We start from the raw sequence: 10,392 nt of genomic DNA, 5'->3' as shown, positions 1-10,392 counted from the left end.
GCCTAACTTATTAAAAATAGATAATGGCATCAAGTTTATGCTTGCTCCTAAATCACAAAGACAACTTGGGAATTCAATATCTCCCAATTTACACGGAATGGTAAAACATCCGGGGATCTTTGAGTTTGGTGGGCAAATTACTTGACACAATTGAACTGCAATCTTCAGTTAGTGAAATGGATGAAATTCCTTCCCAACTGATTTTCTTTGAAATTAAATCTTTTAGGAATTTACCATAATTGGGAATTTGCGTAATTGCATCCATAAACGTCAAATTAATATGCAAATTTTTAAGTTTGTCTAAAAATGTTAAAAGTTATTTGTCATAGTCCTTATTGCGGACTTTGTGTGGAAAAGGTGGTTTGGGTACAAAAGTTTTTGTACTAGAGTCAAGTTGTACATCTTTTTGGTTTAATGTATCTTCTTTGGACTTTGGTAAATCAGTTCCTGGCAAAGTTGAATTTCCGGGCATTTCCGGACCTAAGTAATTTTTCCCTGAACGAAGAGTGATAGCCTTTACATGCTCTTTCGGATTTTCTTCCGTATGGCTTGGAAGACTTCCCTCTTTGCAGGATGGAATTGATTTAGCGAGTTGTCCAATTTGAACCTCCAAATTATGGATGCTAGATGATTGGTTTTTAATAAGCTGATCGAATTTATTCTCGATCCGTTTAAAACCATCTTCGTGATTACTTATTTTTCCGCTCATAGCATCAATAAATTTGTCGATTTTAGAAGATAAAGTGCTAATCGTATCTTTTGATTGATTTTGATAATTAGTGGTACGATTTTGATTAGCATTAGCATTATTATTATTATCTCTCCAATTAAAGTTAGGATGATTTCTCCATCCAGGATTATATGTATTGGAATAAGGGTTATTAGTTTGATTTTGCCCCTGGACAAAATTTACCTGTTCAATTTCGCTCATACCTTCATAATCCACATCCGTTTGGATTGGCTTACCATTAGGATCACACGGTGCCATAAACCTATCAATTTTGTGCGATAAGGCAGAAAATTGAGCTTGCAACATCGCAACTGGATCAAGATTCACTATACCTTTAACTGATGACGTAGTTGAGGATGATGGTTTCGCTATTGGTATGTGTCCACGCTCCGCGGGCCACATACTACTGTTGATTGCCATTTCCTCCAAAAGTTCTCTTGCTTGGTGATAGGTTTTAGGACGGTTTTTAGTATTATTTCATGAATAAGCGAGCAATTCTCGCATTTATATGCCTTTGTGTGAATTAGTTAGGAATTGGAAATGTTTTATTAACTTTTTGTTGTTTAGGCTCGTTTTCTGATCATTTTAGGCAAATAAGGCCAAAATGGCATGTATGTTATAATTTCGTTATCTTTTATAGCTAATTGATCCGCCAAAAGTCGCACCAAACGGAGCGTTTGCTTAAAATGACCGATTGGCGAGTCAATTTAGCCTCGAGACTAATGTTATTTGGAGTTTTCGTGCATGCGCAGGGGAAATTCGGGCGAAAATTACATCGTGGAACATCGAGCAACCGTGCGGAAGCGTGCAGGGCAAAACGGCTCGTCAAACTGGCCTTTTTAGGCCAGCTCGCCGAGCTGGCTATGCCAGCTCGCCGAGCAGGCCTCCAGGGGCCAGCTCGCAATGAGCTGGCCATTATAGGCATGCTCGGGCGAGCTGGGGGCCAACTCGCCGCGAGCTGGCTGCGCAGGGCCAGCTCACCGAGCAGCGCGCCCTGCTCGGCGAGCTGACCTGCGGGAATTGGTCAAAAATGTCAGTTTTGACCCCACGACTCCACGACCGGTCCCACGACTTCCCACCTGCACAAGGACACGAAATAGGTCAAAAAGAGGGCCCGAGCTACAACTATAAATAGAACTTTTCCATTGTAAATTAGATATCTTTCATTTATTGTAATTTACTTTAGCTTCCCCCTTGAAATTCCTCTCCATCTCCTCCATCTTCTTCAACCTCCATTGAAGCTCCTTCAAAGATGTTCTCCGAGGAATATTCAACGTCCTTAAGACCTAGGAAGCCGACTGTAGAGTAGACAGGTTCCCTGAAAGGGATTTTCGTATCTCCTTTATCTTTCCTTGTTTGTACTCTTTGATACAGTCTATGAATCCTAGGCTAATTGTATCCTGTGACATTGTTCTTCGCCTTTAATAATATTTTAGCTCTTGTTTTGTTCTATGATTATTTGTTTAATCTTTGTCTTACGCTTTATTCAATTGGTTTAACTCATTCAAAAGCCCCAAAATCGAGTAGGCACATATTGTGAGCTGAATCTGACCTAGTCAGAGCCTAGGAGATTGACGACCTCTTAGTTGATTAAGTCCAAATTGCTGAGCCTTAGACCTAGTTTCGGCCTTACAAGGGAATCACGCACTAGGAACTTCAGGAGGGTAAGTAGGGTTAATCGCCTTGAATACAAGTGACTCAGATTAGGTTTTTAATCAATAGACCTAATAACCTAACTCCATTATTATCGTTCATACCATGTTCCTTCGGGTAATTGCATTAGTGAAAGATCACCTAGGAGTAGTATAACTTAATTAGGAGTAGTTTAACTTAATTAGGCGTAGAATAACTTAGTTATAATTAGTATAATCTAGCTAGGAGTAGTATAATTCAACCTAGGAGTAGATTAACTTAAACAAACAAACTCAAAACCCACAAAGCCTAGATAACACCTGAGACCAAGTAGTTCGATACTTGTGGTAAATAAGTCCTGTGGATTCGATACCTAGACTTTCTAGATTTATTACTTGATAACGACGGGGTACACTTATCCCTTAGTGAGCATTCTCAACGGGCGGCGCATCAAGTTTTTGGCGCCGTTGCCGGGGATTTATTTCTTCTGCAATATCGAACCAAAGGACGATTTGTTAGTTTAGGCATTCATTGTGAATACCCTTGTTTATATCGTTTATACTTGTTTATACATATACCTGTTTACACATATACTTGTTTATATACAATTCGTTTGTAAATATTCTTTGTCTATATCGTTCATACTTATACTTGTTCATACTTATATATGCAAATACTTGTTTATTCGTTTATACCTCAGTATATATGACCTTTCTATACTTGTTTATATCTACCGTGTTTTCTTATAACATGCGTAGTTGTTCATACCTATTCTTATTTATACTTGTTTATACAAACGTATATTTATACTTGTTAAAATCGTCTATACTTGTCTGTCTGTGCTTGTTTATACCTTTTATACTTGTTCATTCTTATATTTATATTTGTTCATATTCTGATTCATACTTATACATACTTGTTTATCTCTACTAGTTTGTACCATGTACACCAATCTATATCTGTCAATATAAACCAATAAGAGTACTTGTATAAAACAATGCAACCTCCTAAGGAATCTGACGAGGTGGTTACTCTCTTGAAGGAGATCTCGGCTAGGCTTGCCAACAATGAAGCTTTCTGCAAGGATCTGAGCAATCAGGTAGCCCAGATCAATAGGGACAGGTAGGAAAGGCCACAGGGTTCTCTCCCAAGCACAACGGAGAAGAATCCAAAGATCCTGAGAAAGGATTGAGTAAGGGGGAGAAATCGAGTTCTCCTCGGTTTAAATTCAAAGCTTGAACAATTATTTTTGCAATTTTCTTTTCGTTTTGTTTTTGTTAAATTTGGTTGTTAGTTTTTAATTCGTATTTTTTTTATTACATTGTCAAGTTTTGCACCCCATACTCTCTTAAAAAAAATAATAAAAAAAAATGTTGGAAAAATCGCCCAGCACCTGCCCTGCTCGCCGAGCTGGTCGGCCGAGCCAGCCAGCTCGGCCAACACGGGCTGTTCGGGATTTTTAATCCTGAACTAAAAAAAAAAACAAATAAAAAAAGAAGATAAGGATAGGGGATGACTCATTATCCCCTTCCTTTCTTTCTTTCTTTCTATCTTTCTTTCTTTTCTTATTTCTTTCCTTTTCTCTTCTTCCTTTTTCTTTCACAACCTAACCCCCCAAATCCACCATACTAACCCGAATTCAACAAACGAGGTATGGATTCTTACCTATTTTTTATTTCTAACATGTTTCTAGGCTTAGATTTTAGTTTAGGGTGTTAATTTTTGAGATTTGGGATAAACCTAAGTTTTGGGGTTTTTTTATCTTTTTTCTCAAATAACCTTTTATTTGCTTTTAATTCTTGATATTCTTGCAATATATAGTTACATTATGATCAATATATGGTTTGGGTATGATTTTTGTTCTTAATTTGTGAATATTTGGAGAAATTGCTCAATTTGGGTAAAATCTCCATTTTAGCTCAAAGTCCAACTATTCAGTTTATAGTTGAAAACTTGCCAATGGAATTCTATATCACACTCTTAACGCATTTTGGTCACTGGGCATCCTTGATTTTGCACGAATTTGGAATTACGGGTAAATTACTTAGGGACTGAAAACTCATGGTTCTGGTCCCTAAGTTTCTAAGCTATGGTCTATGCCTAATTGTTGGTTGTTTGGGGGTTTATGTTTATGTTTGTGAAGAAATTCTAACTAGTCTGTTTGGTCTATCTCTCAGGTACTATGGGCAGGAAAGGCAAGGCCAAGATCACGGTTAACAATGAAGCCGACTCTGACGTCGAATTCAGCGACGCCCTCCAAGCTAAGTATAATCCCACTTTTGGACTAGTTGATGAGCGTGAGGGGTTGTTGTACGCTCGGTTCTCTAAGCAGGACCTTGCCACTCGAATCATTATCGATCAGTCATACCTAGCATCTATAGGTTTGGAAAAGGATTTCAATGAAATCCTAAAATTCCAAGGCTGGTATAAACTGGCCACAAAAGGGACCCTAGTGTATTATAACTTTACTATGGAATTTCTGACCACCTTGAAAAAAGAACCGCCCATAGGATCGGGAAAGTATTCTTTCAGACTGAACGGTAGACCCTATCATCTTAGTGACACTGTGATAGCAGCCTTAATGGGAGTCTACAACCACCCAGAGGCAGTCTCGGGTTTTGAGGAACCCGTGACACCAGATGACGCTTGGCTCCAATTAACAGGCTCATCAGATTATGACTCCCGCACTGCTAGCCCGGTCGCTCTCTTAGACCCATTGTTAAACCTTATACACAAGTTTGTGGCTCACAACTTGCTAGGAAAAAACGAGAGCAATAAGGTCTCGAGCACGGAATTGCTCATATTGTGGTGTGTAGCTAATCATAAACCCGTTGATAATGTCAAAGCCATCTTTGAAGGCTTTCAAAGCCAAACAAGTAGAAAATGCGGATCACTTGGTCTTGGACATTTGGTAACCAACTTCCTTGATAACCAATTCAAAAATTTAGAAATCAACGAAGATGGTTTCCACCCCACCTTGTTTAACTCCACATTTTTGGGAAGGTCTACTTTTCATGCAGTTTTAAATAGGAACCCATCTGGAGGAGCAAGCTCAAGCGGGAGAGCAAGAAAACGGGCAAGGAACCCACCACGACAAAGAGAGAGAGAGCACGACGAAACTGAGGGAGAAGAAGCTGCAGAAGCAGATGACCAAACGGAACACCAAGAGCCGGGGACGGAGGCCCAATTCCAAGCCATCAACACCATGATGGCAGAAATGAGAGACCTTAACCTTCGGACCTTCAACACTGTTCAACAAATGGACCAACGGTTCACTAACTTCGAGTAGAACATGGACCGGAGGCTCACATGCCTTGAATATGTAGCGGCAGACTACTGTGAGCGCTACAACATGCCGTGGCCACCCCCCCGGCCGATCAGTAAGTTGTCTTCTCCACCCTAACTTTTTGCACTTGTACTTTATGGTTTGTGATGCAATGTTGGAACTTATTGCACATTTTTAGTGTGAGGAGGAGGGGTAGACAAACTTACAAAAATTGTATAATTTTTAAATTTTTGTTGTGTCGTGTCTAGTTTAGTTTTGCGTTTTTCGGGTTTTATTTATGTTTTGCATGTTTAGGACCTAAAATCGTGAACCTCCTTCGAATCTAAACTTCGTTATTTGTCCTTGAGGGCTGAAAACCGAATCTAAGATTGCATGACAACTAGTTTAGGTGTAGGACACAATCCTTGTATCTGTAAAAGCATGAGCTAAAGTTTGCATTTAGACCCTACTTTTGAAGAAATGCTAAAATCATTATTTAGGTAGATAACTTAAGAATTGAAGGCATGTGATGTTAAACTTGAGTTTGGGGAGAACTAGTAAACACAAAATTGAAACCCAAAGAATTGTGAGTTGAATTTGAGCCGAATAGCGAACATCAAAAAGCTCTCTTTCTTGACATTTTTGTGTGAATGCTTTGACTTGTGGAAAGATTACAGATTTTGCACCTAATACTATGTTGAACCTACATGCAATGATTTGAGATGGTAGACGATGAAATCAGCCTCATTAGAATTAACCCTTTTCTTTACCTTATTTTCTCTTTTTCATCCACTCTAGGAAGCCCCTTTGAGCCTGTATTTTGTAGTTTGTAGATTTTTCTTTCGTTCTAACCCAATTTTTGCAAACCATCACTTGGTTTGTTACTTAACTCGAGTTTTTGCAAAGCTCACATTGAGCCTTTGTTTTCTTCTAGCGCTTTACCTTTGTTTATGGCATTATAGTAGCAAGCCAAGAGGCTAAGAAGTGAATGAGCATCACTATCCAAAAAAAAAAAAGAGAAAAGAGAAAAGAGAAAAAGAAAAAGAAAAACAGAAAAAGAAAAGAAAAGAGATGAACAAAAGAAAGAGAATTCTATCTCCCAGTTCTTAAAATTAGAACGTCTCAGAAAAGAAAAAAATATATATATATGTAAATAAAAAGCTCAGTCACTTCATATTTGCTAAAGCCATTTCAACTTTATTTTTCTAGCGCTAGAACTATTGACCCTTGTTGTACCTTTAACCCTCTAACCACATTACAACCCCAATTCGAGGCTGTTTTTGATATCATCGGAGTCATATAGCATAGTAGAGGAACTCGGATGAACGTGCAAAGTCAACGTAATCCTAAGCAAGAACATAAGCCGAGAGTAAACACTTTAGCCACCAAAATTGTGTGAAATGAGTGAACTACCTATGGTGAGGTGTTTTACTTAGCGATCCCCTTAAGCTCGGTTAATTGAACATGTGTCCTTTTTCTTAAAACATACGACCTATGATAATTGAAATGCGGCTTTTGGATATCGTGTCTTTACTTTGTATTTCCGAATGCATGTAATTACAGATGCTCGAAATTGTGTCAAGCACCTAGTCAAACCGGGAGGTTTTCTAGCTTGCTTGTGATTGCGGGTTTAGTTTTTTAGTTTACTTGGGGACAAGTAAAGTTTTAAGTGCGAGGAGGTTTGATAGGGGTCAAAAACCCCTATCTTTGGGTACAGTTTTAGGACGGTTTTTAGTATTATTTCATGAATAAGCGAGCAATTCTCGCATTTATATGCCTTTGTGTGAGTTAGTTAGGAATTGGAAATGTTTTATTAACTTTTTGTTGTTTAGGCTCGTTTTCTGATCATTTTAGGCAAATAAGGCCAAAATGGCATGTATGTTATAATTCCGTTATCTTTTATAGCTAATTGATCCGCCAAAAGTCGCACCAAACGGAGTGTTTGCTTAAACTGAGCGATTGGCGGGTCAATTTAGCCTCGAGACTAATGTTATTTGGAGTTTTCGTGCATATGCAGGGGAAATTCGAGCGAAAATTACATCGTGGAACATCGAGCAACCGTGCGGAAGCGTGCAGGGCAAAACGGCTCGTCGAACTGGCCATTATAGGCCTACTCGGGCGAGCTGGGGGCCAAGTCTCCGCGAGCTGGCTGCGCAGGGCCAGCTCGCCGAGCAGCGCGCCCTGCTCGGCGAGCTGACCTACGGGAATTGGTCAAAAATGTCAGTTTTAACCCCACGACTCCACGACCGGTCCCACGACTTCCCACTTGCACAAGGACACGAAATAGGTCAAAAAGAGGGCCCGAGCTACAACTATAAATAGAACTTTTCCATTGTAAATTAGATATCTTTCATTTATTGTAATTTACTTTAGCTCCCCCCTTGAAATTCCTCTCCATCTCCTCCATCTTCTTCAACCTCCATTGAAGCTCCTTCAAAGATGTTCTCCGAGGAATATTCAAGGTCCGTCCTTAAGACCTAGGAAGCCGACTGCAGAGTAGACAGGTTCCCTGAAAGGGATTTTCGTATCTCCTTTTATCTTTCCTTGTTTGTACTCTTTGATACAGTCTATGAATCCTAGGCTAATTGTATCCTGTGACATTGTTCTTCGCCTTTAATAATATTTTAGCTCTTGTTTTGTTCTATGATTATTTGTTTAATCTTTGTCTTACGCTTTATTCAATTGGTTTAACTCATTCAAAAGCCCCAAAATCGAGTAGGCACATATTGTGAGCTGAATCTGACCTAGTCAGAGCCTAGGAGATTGACGACCTCTTAGTTGATTAAGTCCAAATTGCTGAGCCTTAGACCTAGTTTCGGCCTTACAAGGGAATCACGCACTAGGAACTTCAGGAGGGTAAGTAGGGTTAATCGCCTTGAATACAAGTGACTCAGATTAGGTTTTTAATCAATAGACCTAATAACCTAACTCCATTATTATCGTTCATACCATGTTCCTTCGGGTAATTGCATTAGTGAAAGATCACCTAGGAGTAGTATAACTTAATTAGGAGTAGTTTAACTTAATTAGGCGTAGAATAACTTAGTTATAATTAGTATAATCTAGCTAGGAGTAGTATAATTCAACCTAGGAGTAGATTAACTTAAACAAACAAACTCAAAACCCACAAAGCCTAGATAACACCTGAGACCAAGTAGTTCGATACTTGTGGTAAATAAGTCCTGTGGATTCGATACCTGGACTTTCCAGATTTATTACTTGATAACGACGGGGTACACTTATCCCTTAGTGAGCCTTCTCAACGGGAGGCGCATCACTTGGGCAGATGTTTTCTTCATGAATAACCCTCCAGACATAGCATCCAATGAATCTCTAGTTGTAGGATTTAGTCCATTATAAAATGTTTGCATTAAAAGTTCAGCGGGCAATTGGTGGTGTGGGCATAAACGTTGAAGTTCTTTAAAACGTTCCCAAGTTTCATAAAGAGTTTCATTATTATTTTGAGAAAAAGATGTTAACTCTTTTAAGACTCTTGCGGTTTTTGCTAAAGGAAAATTTTTTGATAAAAATGCTTGGGCTAATTGCTCCCAAGTCTCAAATGATGCGGCTGGCATAGAAGTTAACCACTCTTTGGCTCGATCCTTCAAAGTAAAAGGAAAAAGGCAAAGATTGATTGCTTCCGCAGTCACATTCGGTATTTTAAAAGTGTCACAAATTTCTAAGAAATTTGTCAAATGGGTGTTAGGATTTTCGTTAGGTAACCCGTAAAATGTTACGTTATTTTGTAACATATTAAGCAATGATGGCATAATCTCAAATTGATTTGCATTAATTTGGGGTCTAACTATACTGTTTGTTACACCGGCCACTCCTGGCGTAGCGTAATCCATGAGTGTGGCCATAACTTCTGGCTCGGTAATTCTAGTTTTTAATGGAGTCTTGTTTTTCTTTTGCTTTTCTTTCTTGTTCTTTTTAAGAGTTCTTTCAATTTCTGGGTCAATAGGATCTGGTGACATGCCTGAACTTCGAGAACTGCACATGAACCTGAAATTTCGCACGAACCGAAACTACCTTCAAAACAGAATTTGAAAAATAAATATGTTAGTAATTTGAAATAAATAAAATATAAAAGTTTGAATAAGTATAAATAAACCTAGATTCGAAATAAAATACGAAAAATCTAAATTTTTGTCAAAAATTTTGGCATTCCTCGGCAACGGCGCCAAAAACTTGTTGAGCGATTTCCGCAAGTGCACGGTATACGCTTGTAGTAATAAAAGATATCGATCCCACAGGGAACGTTTTTTAACAAAAAATTATTTTGAATTGGTTAAATATACTTTTAAGATTTATAATAAGGAAAATCGTTAAATCGGATTTGGTTTTGAAATTGCTAGAATGAGAATTAGATTAGAGTATGAAGATGTTTAGAAAATACTTCTGATTTAGGAGTGAATTTGCAAGACATGAACGTTTAGTACTTTTTAGAAAAGTAAACAAAAAGATTCGTTTGCATTAAGCAAAGAAAACAATTTTAAACTTTGTATAAATTATAACGATGAAATAAATGACGGAACCTCTAATTTTTAGGCTTTGAACTGTAGTCAATCCTCCTACGGTCGAGTTAGATCGCTACCTTAACCAAATTAAAACTCTTTCGAGATAATAATTTGTCTAAGTGTTCAACAAAGTTTCCTTGTAAAGATTTTGAATTAAACTACGTTTTAATGAAAACACCAGCAATCCACTTCGGATCCTTTACCAAAGTGCTGCATAAAAATCTATCGAATAGAACGGACTTTAT

The 10,392-nt window shown here is 38.2% G+C and overlaps 1 non-coding gene across 1 annotated transcript; it reads left to right on the top strand.

The window, feature by feature from the left end:
- Positions 1–9,014: 9,014 nt before the first annotated feature.
- Positions 9,015–9,119, top strand: LOC136204949 (small nucleolar RNA R71). The gene has a single exon (XR_010675759.1). It is a non-coding gene; the product is annotated as a small nucleolar RNA R71 (small nucleolar RNA).
- Positions 9,120–10,392: the final 1,273 nt, after the last annotated feature.

The sequence above is a fragment of the Euphorbia lathyris genome, chromosome 8 (assembly GCF_963576675.1).
Source record: "Euphorbia lathyris chromosome 8, ddEupLath1.1, whole genome shotgun sequence".
Lineage (NCBI taxonomy): Eukaryota > Viridiplantae > Streptophyta > Magnoliopsida > Malpighiales > Euphorbiaceae > Euphorbia > Euphorbia lathyris.
The sequence above is the reverse complement of the archived record's forward strand: the minus strand, read 5'-3'. Positions and strand labels throughout refer to the sequence as shown.